We start from the raw sequence: 16012 nt of genomic DNA on the forward strand, positions 1-16012 counted from the left end.
TTCCTCATGGTTCAGTAATTTCGTGATTTTACTTTTTTGTGCTTTTTTGTTAAATATTTGTTTGTTTTGAGATTGTGACACAGTGATGACTGCTGTACCCATATTGTGACTATTTTACCTATTATGTCTGTTTTGTTCACGCATCGTTATAAATATAACGGAATTTGATGCGACTGTCATACAAGTGAGAGGTTTAGCGCTATAAAACCAGGTTCAATCCACCATTTTCTACATTTGAAAATGCCTGTACCAAGTCAGAAATATGACAGTTGTTGTCCATTCGTTTGATGTGTTTTATCATTTGATTTTGCCATTTGATTAGGAAATTTTCGTTTTGAATTTTCCTCGGAGTTCAGTATTTTTGTGATTTTACTTTTCACCACTTGGAACTCTTGGTTAAATAGCTTCATTGTGAGCAGCAACCCTCGATCAAGGAAATCATGATAGGAAATACAAGCCATGGACTAGTGTATAAACTGGGAGATTTATGGTGCGTAATTTAATGAAAAAAGATTCGAACTGTTAGAACATAACCAAAATTTATCATGAAGAATGCTACACCCCAAAAACATGAGCATTGGTTATAAACATTATTTTTGTGGAGCCTGAGACAGAAATTGCAGAAAGCGAGACATAGGGATAGTGATCCTGCCGTAGTGGCTGTGTTAACTTACAACTTAAAAGCTTGATATTTCTGAAGGTAGAAGACCTAAAAGCCTCATATTTCATATATAGATGCCTTATGTTACGATGTTTCCGTCTGTCACATGTCTTTTGTCCTTGGTTTTATTTTCAGGGTTCAGCGATAACTTGAAAAAAAGGTGAAAATTTTTGTAATGTTGATTTCTCTCTTATTATTAGTAATATGATAACTATATTTAGTATGTTGGTACCTTGCAAGGATCTCATGGCTGTCAGACAGTTTTCACTTGACCTTCACCTCATTTCATGTATCAGTGAACAAGTTTAAGTTTCGTGGTCGTCCATAACTCACATACTATAAGCAATTGGTCTTCTATAGTTGGTGTATGTAATGATTGTAAGGTTTATATGTCCAACTTTCAGGTGTCATCTGACCTTGACCTCCTTTTTCATGGTTCAGTGGTTAAGTTAAGTTTTGTGTTTTGATCTGTTTTCTAATAATATATACAATAGGTCAACTATATTTGGTGTTTGGAAATTATTTACGATTTACATGTCAGTCTGGCAGGTTTCATTTTAACTTGACCTCACTTTCACAGTTCATCGCTTAATGTTAAGTTTTTGTGATTTGATCTGTTTTTCTTAAAGTATGAACAAAGATTAACTATATTTAGTGTGTGGAATAATTGTAAGGTCTATATGTTTGTCTGGCAGAGATCATCTGACCTTAACCTCATTTTATTGGTTAATTGGTCAATGTTAAGTTTCCTGGTTAAGTTTGTTTCTTAGATACTATAAACAACTTTATTTGATATATGGAATAATTGTAAGGTTTATATGTCTGTCTGGCAGGGATTTATGACCTTGACTCAATTCTTGGTTCTTTGGTGAATATAAAATTTTCATCGTTTGGTCCGTTTCTTGTAAGCTATAAGCAATAGGTCAACTGTTGAAGGAAAATATTGTAAGGTATACATGTATTTCTGGTTTTATTTATCTAACCTTGAACACATGTTAAGTTTATGTTAAGGAATATGGCAGCTGTTATGTAATAGTTCGTTTCTATGTATGTTGCATTGCCGTTTGTTTTTTCAGTGTTCTGTTGTTTCGTTGTTTTCCTCTTATAGTTGATGTGTTTCCCTCGGTTTTAGTTTGTAATCCGGATTTGTTTTCTCTCAATCGATTTATGACTTTTGAACAGCGGTATACTACTGTTGCCTTTATTTATGTGATACTTGCAGTAAAACTTTATATTGAGGGCTATCAACATGAAATCAATGGTCAATAAAGCAGGTGAGACATTTCAGCGCACTCTTTTTTTACTGGAATGCCTATACTATCAAATATTCTGCGTGTCTGACATTATAATGAAATCTAGATGTCAAAATCAAACATAGTTGACATGAGGAGGAAAATAACACTAGCATACTTTCGTTGACTTGATAAAACTACTAGGAATTCATTATCATTGGGTCAGCCGTGGCTTTAGTTTCATTATATATTTGCTATTTCAGGTTATACAAAATATGTGTAGGTTTTCTATCACTGCTTTATGACATCAAATTAATAGCAATACTTTAAACAATTCCAATGCGAATGAATTAAGAACTAATTATTTTTTGATAATATTAAACATTATAAACTATTATTATTACAAGAGTGTCCCATTGAATTGTCTCGCCTGCTTTACTGATTGCAATTATACTTATGATTAAAGGTTGTTATATGAAGGTTTTATCACAAGTTTACCATAAACTTTACATTATTCATCGAAATTAGGTCAAGATCTGGTCCATTGAGAGGTCATAAGGAGGCCTGTCAGACATCTTCACCTTACAATCATACAATACACCAAATAGTGCGTAATATTGGTTATATCATATGTGAAACGGACATGATTACGAAAATTGAATTTTGAACAATGAACTTTAAAAAAGGTCAAGATCAGGTGCACTCTGCCAGACAACATGTTTGTCACGCAAACATTCCACACCAAATTAAATATACTTGATTTATTGCTGAAAGTATCCAAGAACAGACATAACCATGGAACATTAGCATTGACCAATGAGCCATTACTGTATGGTCAAGGTCCGATTAACACTGCACAGACAAACAATAGCACACAAAACACAAACTAGAAAAATGAGGACTAAGCAACAGGAACCCCACCAAAAACTTGGTGCACTCAGGTGCACCGGAAGGGTAGGCAGATCCTGCTCCACATGTGGCACTGGTCATGCTGCTTGTTATTACAAACCCGGTAAATAAGTCTAATTCGGTAGGTCACATTCGTGAAAAGGGAACAGGATTGTAGTTACGACATTAGGAACATATCCGATATCATCTGTGAAACGGATATTTCATAACGGTCAACTAATTCGTGATGACGTTCGTAAAATTTACGAAGGGATGATTTCAACTGCATCATTTGGAACTCTTGGTTAAATAGCTTTTTAGTATCCATATCTGATTCACGCCACCACTAGAATACATTCATTCCATATACCAAAAGATTTTTTTTTATATTTTTTATACAAATAAAAACTTTAAGGTCCAATATACGTCATTTGGTCTCTAGTGGATAGTTGTTTTATTCACAATCGTACCACATCTTCTTATTTTTTTTATTGTTAGAAGGTATTATTGTATGATGATTTTGGTGGTGTGGGAAAAAAGGGTACCTAAAGGCTTTTCCAGAATTAAAAAAAAAAGTATTTTTCAATAAACTTTCAGTACTCTAATTGGCTATATCATTAGACATAGTGGTCGGTTTTATTTGGAGGAGGAAGCTTTAGTTCTCGGTAAAAAAAAACCTATGACCTTCGGTATAAAACAAACGGATAATCCTAGTCAATATAGATTGAAGTTAAACGCACCTGCCATGTGCGGAGTTCGATGATGAGTCTAGTGACACAGTATATGAACTACATTGACCGCTGGAGCAACATGGGCCCCAAGCTGAAAGACTGCAAAGCTCAAACAAGATTGTCACTGATGTATATTGTTCAAGAAACTTTCAAATCATTACAAAACATGCCTGGCTACAGCTTATTGTGTGTAAAAATCCTTGGTGGCAAAACTTATTTGAAGCTTAAAAAAGGTCACAGAAAACAAAATAGCTAATTTCTGTACTTTCGTTAGAATTAAAATTACAGTTGTAATTTCATAAAAGCTGGTGAACATTTGAATATTGTGGGGGAGGGAAGCCACAATGGTTAGTGGTATTCATTTATTAGTTTATTTCTTTGTAAGACATGTTTATAAATCCCCGCTCCGCTAATTTACTTCCGCATTTCCATAGTTTATGGCAGATTCTTTCAATGATTCCTGAGAACACTCGTGTATGGAGTCAACCAAATCATGACGACATCTGCAATTATCCGAAGGGATGTTCTGAACTTAACCAGTTGGACACTTTGATTCAATACCTTAGATGTATGCTGCTACAATCTTTCAAGAAACTATTGTAAGGAAATGCAAACTTTGGAATTTCTTATTAACTGAAATATATGTACTCTATATGCAGGCGACATTGGTGTGTTGAAACATAGAACTGGAAAGTTCACAATTGCAAAGCTGAACTGATCTTTTTTGTTGTAAAGTATAGTTTATATTTCCGTGTTACTGTTTTTTTCAGCCACTTTAACAACTATAAAACCGACACAGGTCCGATAGGCGTGTTCTTGTTTTCTTGGTTTTATATTTCAGCTAGGATAGTAGTTTTGTCAGGTCTGTTCTAAATTTGGTAAGAATTAGTTTCAGTAATAAAAATACCAATAAAACTGCGATATTCAAAAGCTTACGTTTCCTGTCCTGAGTACTTTAAAAGATGGTTGCTCAGATAATGTTGACTTAAATGATGCATATTTTGATCAACATCTAGAAATAGACGAGAGTCTGCTGTAAACTTTACTTTAAAACAAAAAGACGATGCCAGTTTTCCAATTGTAAATTTTTATCGCTCTTTATCAAAATTTCAGTATCGCCTGTATTATATAGAATATATTTCCCTTTAAAAGCTCGCATGTCCTATTATGAGTTGCTTGAAAGATGGTGGTTGCTTATATGGAAGCTACTCAAACCAAGGTTTCCTACTGTTAAAGTTGAGATCATCCCTCGAATGATTTGCAAATGCCATTATAAGTTGATTGGCCGTTATTGAAATATCTGTGTCACTGATGACCACAGATGTCGTATCCACAATTGTGTCCTTTTCTCATCGATTAGGGCATCATACAACTGGTACTTGGGGCCACTGGCTAAGCATCCAAAATAAACGCTGATTTTAATTGGATTTGTGTTGCTCATTTTTTAATTTTCTGTATAGACTGGTTTTTTTTAGTGAATATGGTGATGACCGTTGATTAATTTCTTTTTCCCGAATGTTACCTACCAAATTAGACTTATCACTGGGTTTGTACTAATATGAGCAACACTACGGCTGCCACATGTGGAGCAGGATCTGTTTACTCTTCCGGAGCACCTTACATCGCCCCCAGTTTTTTGTGGGATTCGTGGTGCTAAGTCCTCAGTTTTCTATGTTGTGTTTTATAGATATAGGAAGATTTGGTATGAGTGCCAATGAGACAATTCTCCATCCAAGTTACAATTTATAAAAGTAAACCATTTCAGGTCAAGGTACGGCCTACAACACGGAGCATTGGCTTACACCGAACAGCAAGCTATAAAGGGCCCCCAAAAATTACTAGTGTAAAACCATTCAAACGGAAAAACCAACGGTCTAATCTATATAAAAACGAGAAACGAGAAACACGTATGAACTACATAAACAGACGACAACTACTGTAATCAGATTCCTGACGTAGGACAGGTGCAAACATTTGCAGCGGGATTAAACGTTTTAATGGTACTTTTACCCCACATATCTTATTTGTTGATTATTTAGCAATTACACTTACAAAACAATGATTGAACAACAGTGTTATCAAATTTTTTTACTAATCCAAGTTTAAACATGATTTTAGATATACAACAACTATTTCTGAACATTGTTAATTAATTTACAAATGTAGAAATTATTTAACTGATCCGTGTTTTATAATTTAAAAAAATATTACTGATCCAAATTTTTAAAACAGGGTATTTTTGTTCCAGTGTAAAACACGATACTTATAATAAGACTATCATCTGATAAAAGTATAATTTTAAAATGATATCTATAATACAATTATTATCACTGATCTCTGTTTGAACTAAAAGTCTTTCTAAAAGATAAGGATATAGTTACTTAGTAGTTCAAACACTTTATATAATCCATTTGTCCTTTTCAATATGAAAATATGTTTAAACTATTACTAATCAATGTTTGAACAGGATCCGCCGGTGATATTTACAGTACAATGATTAACATGTTTTACGATTATCAATGCTTTAACAAACTGTCAGTATATTTATTTTCGCATTTAAGCCAAAATGCAAAATCATATTGATCATTCAAATCCAAATAAAACATGATATTTATTGCAAATATGAACACTAACACATGTGCACATCACGATTATGAATAATAAAGTTTGAACATAATATTTAGTATGTATATATATACAATGTTTACTTCTAGTCCACGTTTAAACATGCTACAACAATACAGCAATAATTATATCTGATAGATTTAAAAAAAAATGATAATGTATTTTCAAAGCTATGATTTATATTACTAATACCACTTGCATTTGAGCACTTTAACACTGGTATATTACATTTACTTTTATCTATTGAGCATATTTACTATGCAATCATTATTACTGGTCCAAGTTTGAAGATGATATCAACAATAGTTACCACTACTTAAAGGTTTAATATTATATTTATTATATGAAAAAAGGTGGAAAATTTCAAATGTTTGCTTTAAGTATATGAGAAACACACTTTATCATACAAACTTCACGAAAATGTAAAAAAAAAAACCCAAAAAAACTACCTTTTAAAACAATAACTCTGAAACAGGTTAATACTGTCCTATTAAATATTAGTATATATTAATTGTCATTCTGACCATTTTACCCTGTCGTTTTTTTCTTCAAATGCTATAGTTTAGAGATATTAGTCAAAACAATATTTTGACTCTTATCTTCTATTTTCAAACATGTCGGCCATTTTGATTGATCACCCTGATTGAAAATCCTTAACTTTATAGTTGATATCCTACGGACGAAGCAGACAAACATTGATTTCAATCGTTAGCCAGTTTAAAAGGAGAAGAAGTTTCCGAACGATAAAAATTTGACGGGCAGAAGCAAAATGATGGCAAACGCTCATATGACATTAAGATCAAGGCCAGGTGAACCCTGAAGGAGAACATGCACATCATGAACACTATCTATACATAACGTACAGTTGACATACTGATTATAGTTTTTGAGAAACTGATATAACCATGAAAGCTTAACATCGACCAATGTACCATGAAAATGAGATTAAAGTCAGATGAACCCTGTCTGAAAGACATGACTGTATACACTTTCAAACCATTCCATACACAAAATAGAGTTGACATATTGATAATAGTATCCGAGAAAGTTCAAACCACACTTAAAGAACCTTTGTGAGCACGCTCTCATACCCAACGCCCCCGAATTGTCACACGACACACAAATTCTCATCAGATGTCTACGTTCAAAGACTCTTTACTCTTAAAAATAAGTCCACTGGTAACAATGTCATGTTGATATTCACATCTACATATATTATCCTCATTAACTACAAAGTTTCATAAAATTAGTGTGTGAGGTTTAAGAAAAATTGCAATGACAATGTGTTGCAGTAGTATATTTGTATCAAAATTCTAAGATCAAAGGAGCATAACTCATAGAAAAAAAATTGAATCTTAATCTCCTGTCGTTATGCACCTGAACATATTAGTTTAAACATATTTATTTATAATGGATTGGGAAACAAGTAATTGCAACTTATATTAATCCCTTTCCACTTTGCGGGTGCGAGTGCTGCCTTGTAGTGGCATTAGCCTGCTCTTTTTCGAAATCTACAAGGGTGTCTTTTACGTGCAAGAGATATGACTCTCTCTTAACACGGGTCAGCCATTTATCGTCCCCTTCCGACGGAGTATCATCGTTTCTGAAGATCATACTCGCAAATGGTGTCAAGGGAGAGCCGAAAATTCAGTCCCTGAAATTTTCTCCCTGAAGCTAGGATCGAACCAGGAACCTTTGTGTTAAAAGTTTGATGCGCTAACCACTACACCACGGCTCTCCTTACACATGTACATATTATGTCCTTATCATCTACAAAGTGTTATATAATTCTATTGTGGGGTATAAGAGAAATTGCAATGACAATGTGTTGCAGTAGAATATTTGCGGCAAAATTCTAAGATCAAAGGATCATAACTCCTAGAAAAAAACTTGAATCATAATTTCCTATTGTTATGCACATGCATATATGATATAAATATCATCTACAAAGTTTCATGAAATTCTTTTGTGTGGTTTCAGACACTACAAAAGTCTAAAAGTCTGAAAAGACCAGTTTTTGTCTTAATTTGCATAAACTTTTACTCGAAATTCTCCAAAAGTATGACTTGTGTCTTAATTTTTCTTGACAAATTCTCATTTATATTAAATTTGTATGAAATTTACTCGACATATTCTCGCCATTCTGAATATGGTCTTAAAATTTCTTGACAAATTCTTGACATTTGAATACTGTCTTCAAATTCTCGACATATTCTCGACATTCTTATTTTTTCTCAGTATGGCTTGACATATTCTGAACATTTTGAATCGTGTCTTAAATTTACTTGACAGTTCTGAGTTTTACAAATCATGACCAATATTCATGATATAACTTTAATCTTTATTTCTCTTTATATGATATACTGTTGTTTCAAGTTACACTTCTTTACAACAAAAATAAAAGTTGGGAATGTAAATTAATTGAAAATTTGGTATATAAATATTTTTACAAATGCAAATATGGCTATGAAATCTAAAGTATAAAATAATTCAAATGTGGTTGTGTTGATATAAAACAATTTCAATGTGGGTTTTTAAATAATTACAAATTTTGATTCCTAAATCTTATAAATTAAATGATTCAAACCAATCATACTGTAGACATATTTCATTCTACATTCATAATATTCAATGTTGATATGGTAAATAATTATTATACCAAAATGTGGTTTATATAAATAGCAATTTATAATGATATACAAATCATTCATTTAACAGAAGAAAAATTTGTGTAATGTCATCTGTTGGAATATATTAAGTATTACACATGGACAGGATGTTCCCCAAAAAATTAAGGTATTCCACACCCCAGAGTACACGCAACTGTCAAATAGAAGTTATTGCTTTACCTGTAATCAGCCATACAACTTATCAGTTGACCGACCATGCCACTACAATTTAAAAAGTTTGTTGATAGATGAAAATGAAAATCATCATTTTGATGAAAAAAAATTGAATTGAAATGGATTTTCTTCATCAAAATAATGAAGTTAATTATTTTAACATAAAAACAAATTGAATAATTCCCAAAGATTAAAAGAAAATTATTATCTACTCCAGGAATAATTAAAAAAATGTATTTATAATGGGTCCCATCAATGATTTCTATAGAAATGGTTCTCAAACAGACATGCATAATATAGATCTAAACATTTTTTTCTTTTCAGGAATGAGTTTTTTTTATTATTTATTAATATTTATTTTTGATAAAAAATTATAAAATTCAACACTCAAAATTGAATAAAAAATGTTTTTGGGTTGTTCTAAAAAATGAATAAGGTTTTTGAATCAAGATGGGAACAAATTCTTTGACCTAAACGAAAGCCCCCCTCTTTTTTTAGCTACACAAACCCAAAAGATGAATTGTGGGGTCCAAAAGAGATACAAGACACTTATTTTAGTAAAGCAAATTTGACTGGCAGTTTTGCGAACGGCAAAAATCTAAATGCTGTTTGACAATACCTTCTACTTATATTCCAAGTAAAAACAATTACTTAAATGTTTAATAAAAATAAATCAAAATTAAACTTCACGGGGGATTATTCAGGGTATTACAACTTAGTTGCACCAAAAGGGTATCTTACTATATATACCAAATTAATCCTTGATTCTTCAAAGTTTAGTTTAGCCATAATAAAAAGGAGTATATAACAGCAATAGAATGTCATAAACAGTGCAGAATAAGTCTGTTCACATTTCAGGCGAAATTTATTCTGTTGAGAAAGTGTCAAGACATATTTAAGACTGTCAAGAATGTGTCGAGACATATTCACACATTATTTAGAATGTCAAGAATATGTCGAGACATATTCAGACATTATTTAGAATGTCAAGAATATGTCAAGACAGATCGAGACAAATTTAAGACAGTCAAGAATTGGTCGAGACTAATCCAGACTCTTATCAGATGATACAGGAAGTGTCGGGAAATTTTAAGACAATGTTCATACTGTCAAGACACTTGTCAAGAAAAATCAAGAACCTTATTAGACAAATTCATACTATGTCAAGAATTTTTTTAAATTATTCAGACAAATTAAGAATGTCGAGTAAAAATTCATGCAAATTCAGACAGAAACTGGTCTTTTCAGACTTTTTGACTTTTGTAGTGAGAGGAGTTAAGAATACAATCTGTTGCAGTAGTATATTTAGGCCAAAATTCTAAGTCCAAAAGGGAGATAATTAATAGAAACAAGAGGCTCTCAAGAGCCTGAATCGCTCACCTGTTATTTATTTGCTTAAATCTTTCATCAATGATTATTTTTGTTTTTCAATATATATTAATGAGTGGCTTAAAAATGCTATTTAAATGTTCATTGTATCTGTCATATTTTCTTCAAAAGCAAATAAATGCATTTTACCCATATGTTCCATTTTAGCCATAATGTCTATGTTTCTTGACTTACAAGGAAATAAAATACAAAATTTATACTAGATTTATATGAGAAGATTTTTAAAGTTAAAAAACATAAACAACTTGTGTAAAATTGTCCTTAAAGGGCAATAACTCCTTAAGGGGTCAATTGACAATTTTGGTCATATAAAAACTTTTTTGTAGATCTTACTTTGCTGAACATTTTTGCTGTTTATCTTTAGATTCAATAATATTCAAGATAATAACCAAAAACTGCAAAAAAACAATGGGTTGTTCGGTTTGTCTGAAAATTTCAGGGCTGATACATCTCGACCTTTAAACATTTATACCCCATGTCAGATTTGCTCTAAATGCTTTAGTTTCTGAGATATAAGCCAAAAATGCCATTTAAATGTTCACTGTATCTGTCACATTTTCTTCAAAAGCAAATAAATGCATTTTACCCATAGTGTCTGTTTCTTAACGTACAAGGAAATAAAATACAAAATTTATACTATATTCATTTGAGAAGATTTTTAAAGTTAAAAAACATAAACAACTTGTGTAAAATTGTCTTTAAAGGCAATGACTCCTTAAGGGGTCAATTGACAATTTTGGTCATATAAAATCTTCATTGTAGATCTTACTTTGCTGAACATTTTTGCTGTTTACAGTTATCTTTATATTCAATAATATTCAAAATAATAACCAAAAGCGGCATAATTTCCTTAAAATTTCCAATTTAGTGGCAGCAACCCAACAATGGGTTGTTCGGTTTGTCTGAAAATTTCAGAGCTGATAGATCTTTACCTTTAAACATTTATATCCCATGTTAGATTTGCTCTAAATGCTTTAGTTTCTGAGATATAAGCCAAAAACTGCATTTGACCGCTGTTTTCTATTTTAAGCCATGGTGGCCATGTTTGTTTGACGTTAAAAAATTCGGATACAATCCATCAACTAGATTCTAAATGAACATTCATTTAAAGTTAAGAAGTATTAGGCACAATAGTTTCAGAGGAGAAGATTTTTAAATGTTAGCAAACTTGATGAACAAATTGTGTAAAATTGTCTTCAAAGGGTAATAAATCCTTAAGGGGTCAATTGACAATTTTGGTCATATTAACATTTTTGTAGATCTTACTTTGCTGACCATTATTTCTATTTACAGTTTATATCTATCTATAATAATATTCAAGATAATAACAAAAAAAACTGCAAAATTTCCTTAAAACTACCAATTTAGTGGCAGCAACCCAACAACGGGTTGTTCGATTCATCTGAAAATTTTACAGCTGATTGATCTTGACTAATTGAACAATTTTACCCCATGTCAGATTTGCTCTTAAAGCTTTAGTTTTTGAGATATAAGCCAAAAACTGCATTTGACCCCTATGTTCTATTTTTAGCCATGGCGACCATGTTTGTCGATGGATCAAAACTTCGGATACAATTTATAAACTAGACACCCTAAGGAACATTTACTTAAAGTTTGAAGGTATTTGGCCCAGTAGTTTCAGAGGAGAAGATTTTTTAAATAGTTTATGACGACAGACGACGGACAACGACGGACGCCAAATGATGGCATAAGCTCGCATGGGACTTTTCGGGCCCCGGTGAGCTAAAAAGTTATTTCCTGTGGATATGCACATCTCCATAAAAGATTCCTTTTTATCTACAAAGTTTCATGATATTCTAGTGTGTGGTATCACAGTAGTTGAGATGAGGAACATGACTGATAGACAGACTTACGGACAGGTCAAAAATATCTTACAAACTAAAAATACTGACCAATGACTAATGTCAAGGTAAGATCAAACCTGCAAGAGGGACATTTACACCATATGATTATTTACACACAAAATAAAGGTGATCTATTTCTTAAAGTATGCGAGAAACAAACCGAACCACAACATAGTAAAGCTAAAGAAATATGCAAAACAAAACGCACCAAAAAATACCTCTGGGAGTAGTCAGATCCTGCTATACATTTATAAATGATTTATGAAGTGATTAGTACTATCAAAGTTTAAACGTGTTATTTTCAATAAAGTGATTGACAATTAGATATTAAATGATATAACTATTTTATATCCATTTGACAAATCTTTATGTTGAGTTTTTAAATTGAAAAATTTTATAGATGATCGACAAACTGTATTACTAGACATGTCATTGTTGCACATCTTTATGAGTCCTCGATCAAAGCTTGCTGTTAATGTTGATTATCACGTACTTGCTGACTCTGTTAAGTTTTCTTTTCTTCAGTATTTAACATTGAAGTCTCAGATTTATTCATTCTTCTCTGATTTATGTTCTGTATGTACTTTATCCAGTTCATTAGAACATCATATTCATGAGCTGAGTAGTATGGTGATTTATTTAATTTAAAAGTTTCTAATACAGTGTCAATTCCAAGCATGTTTATATCCTGTATATAATGCCAAATTAAAGCAACACACTGCAGTGTACATTTACATGCTTCATGGAATGCAGATCTAATATCAAGTTTTGTATGTTGAATATTTGCTAAGATCCACTGCACTATGTTACTATCACCAGCTCTACATACTTGATTCATTAGAGGCTTGATGTCCATGTTCATGTGATATCCTTTCTTCATAAGGTACACCATTAAATCAAAGCAATTCTGATAGTATATTTCATTCAGAAGTGCAGATACACTGGAAGTTTTATCAGGTAACCTTTGAAACAAAAAAAAAAACTACAAGCATAACATTATGATATTTTTTTGAACTATACCCTGAAGATCTCTTTCCACACGCATGAAAGAATGCTTCAATTATATCAAGCTGTATATTTTCTACTTTCTGAAATATATACTTGACATGATAAAGTTTTTCTTGTTCACAACAACTTTTTAAAACTTCATTGATTGGAATTTGATTATGTGGAAGGTTTTGAAGAATCCATGATATAACTTTGTCACCGACATATTCCTGCTTACATACTGTACTCACTATTCTACTTATATCAATGGACTCGAGACCAGTTTCTTTCAACAAGAGATCCAAACAGGCAACTGTTTGTCTTTTTCCCTTATATGGTTCATGTTTGAAATACTCATTTAAGTCGGAGGTGCATGCATAGATCATTGCATAATTGATGTCCAAAGAAAGAAAGTATTTAATTAGAATCTTGAGTGTGTCCAATTCAGCATCGGCACATGCGTTATTTAGAATAATTTGTTTATTAATCGAGCAAAAGTTTTCTTTTTCTAAAAACCAATTTACAAGAACATAATATTTCTGATCAAGAAATATTTTCATCATTTCCTCCAAATCTTTCGCACTAAGGAAATTAAAACAGTTTTCTAATAAAGAAACAAATAAATCAGAAACCTCATCTCTGTTTTCTCTCATTTATTCACTGCATAGTACACTTATTAACCTATACAATCCTGATCTAAGATCCAATGGTTTTATTTGAAAATTTCTATAAACGAATTTTACCATGCGCAGCCTTCCACATGTTCGACTTCCTGAATAATAAGATTTTAACATCTTATTGCAAGCTAATATGAATAATTCTCCTTCATTAATTTCCAACAATGTTGTGTCAAAAGCCTGAAGTATCCATTTTGCCACTTCAAACTTTCCATCTTTACAGGCTCTCATTAATAGTTTCCTCACATCGGTAGATATGTATGAGTTGCACGTTTCATAAATCCACAGCAATAAATTGAAGCAGTTTCTTTTATACGCAGCAATGACTATTTCCTCCATTTTTAACCCATCCTTATCTTCTGTACTATTCCAGACTGCCCTTACTATTTCTAATATTCTAGTTGAACATTCAGTAGTGTAGCACTTAGTAATAGATTTTAAAATTTTCATGTTTTCGAAACTTGAGAGTATAGTCTTATTGAATGTGTATTCTAATAAGTCCAACCCCCCTTCCTCTAAAATTGAGGTTCTAATGAAATCCATGTCCAGCAAAGTTAAATCAGTGTTTATAACACACCATTCTATAATTTTGATTTTTTTACAATGATATGCCTGTTGACATAAAGCTTTCAAATCACACTTTTCATATCCGAATTTTTCAATGATGTATTTCATTATTTCAAATCGTCTTTCCTCTATCAAATGCGTTTTATCAATTGCCCAGAAAAAAATTACCCTATGTTTGTCACTTTGTATTGCAATGCAAGCTGATAGAGCTGATTGAATGTCTACATTCTGACTTTTTTCCATTATTTGCTTTGCAACATAAACATGTGCATTCTTGCAAGCCAAAGTCAACATCTCTTTATTATTTAAGCAAACTGGAAGGAAAGCATCAAACACATAATCAGGAACATTTTCTTCCTGTAAAACTAACATAGCAATAGAAGTCGGATTAGTGGAAAAATTGTCAATTTTTGAAACAAGAAAATTAAACATGTCTTTATTATATCTTGGTAGATCATGATCATATGTCATTCGGATGTTATTATGAGGTAAATTACCCGTATGCAGACACAATTTTAGACAGGAAATGGCATCAAATCTTTTACTTTTTGGTGCAAGATACTCCACTGTATCAAGCATCTGGCACTGGCAAGCAGTTTCTAAAATAAAGTCAATATCAATTACTTCCTGGTCTTCAAACTTTTCTATCATCCATTTCAGTGACTTATGGGATAATGATGACAATTTTCCTACCCAGTCCTCCGAGTAACACATCTTGAATAAATTAACATCAAATGGAGTGTCATGGTATCTTGAAATTAGGTACTCCAATAAAGGTAAATCACATTGTTTATATGCATTCAGTATGCATAAAGAAAGAAACACACATGTAGTAACACTACCATAATGACCACACATGGATGATTCTATGCAAAGTACTTGAATTTCCTTTAATCTTATATTTTGATCAAGTAAAACTGGTATTTTGTTTTCTTCTACAATATCCAATAATGCTTTAACCTGTTTAACACTTCTTACATCTTTCTTTAGACAGATCTGATATAAAGATGCTATTAGTGCAGATTTTATGTAGTCAGTGGTGAAATAGTTATTATCTGTTCTGATTGTTTGTTTAATCTTCTGCAATATGAATTGAAACGTCGCAAACTGTCCTTCTTTCATTGCTAAAATTACAAGGAGGACTGCAAGGAAAACGTCTTTGTTCTTCAAGTATAAAAAATAACTAATCTCATTATCAGATCTGATCATTTTTTCAGTATAATTATCTTCGTGATCTGTCTTTTCTACCGCATCTATTAAATAAGCCAGAAAGACACAATCTTTTTGTTGGAATATTTCTGAATTACTTAAATAGACTAGAAAAAGATGAATTCCAAGTTCTGACAGGCAAGTTTTTTTGCATATATATTTCAACTATTCTACCAGCTAATAGTTTATAAGAGTTAGTTGGAATTCTCAGTACAACTTCTCCCTCTTTTTCGTTGTAAGCATTTGGTTTTACCATTTTCAGGAAAAATGTCCAGCTGAGTAAACGAATGATCATGTTCATAGTTTGGTCATTAATTTGAGCAAAAGATAAAATGACA

Source organism: Mytilus californianus, unplaced genomic scaffold (genome assembly GCF_021869535.1).
Source record: "Mytilus californianus isolate M0D057914Y unplaced genomic scaffold, xbMytCali1.0.p SCAF_10, whole genome shotgun sequence".
In the NCBI taxonomy this organism is placed as follows: Eukaryota; Metazoa; Mollusca; class Bivalvia; order Mytilida; family Mytilidae; genus Mytilus; species Mytilus californianus.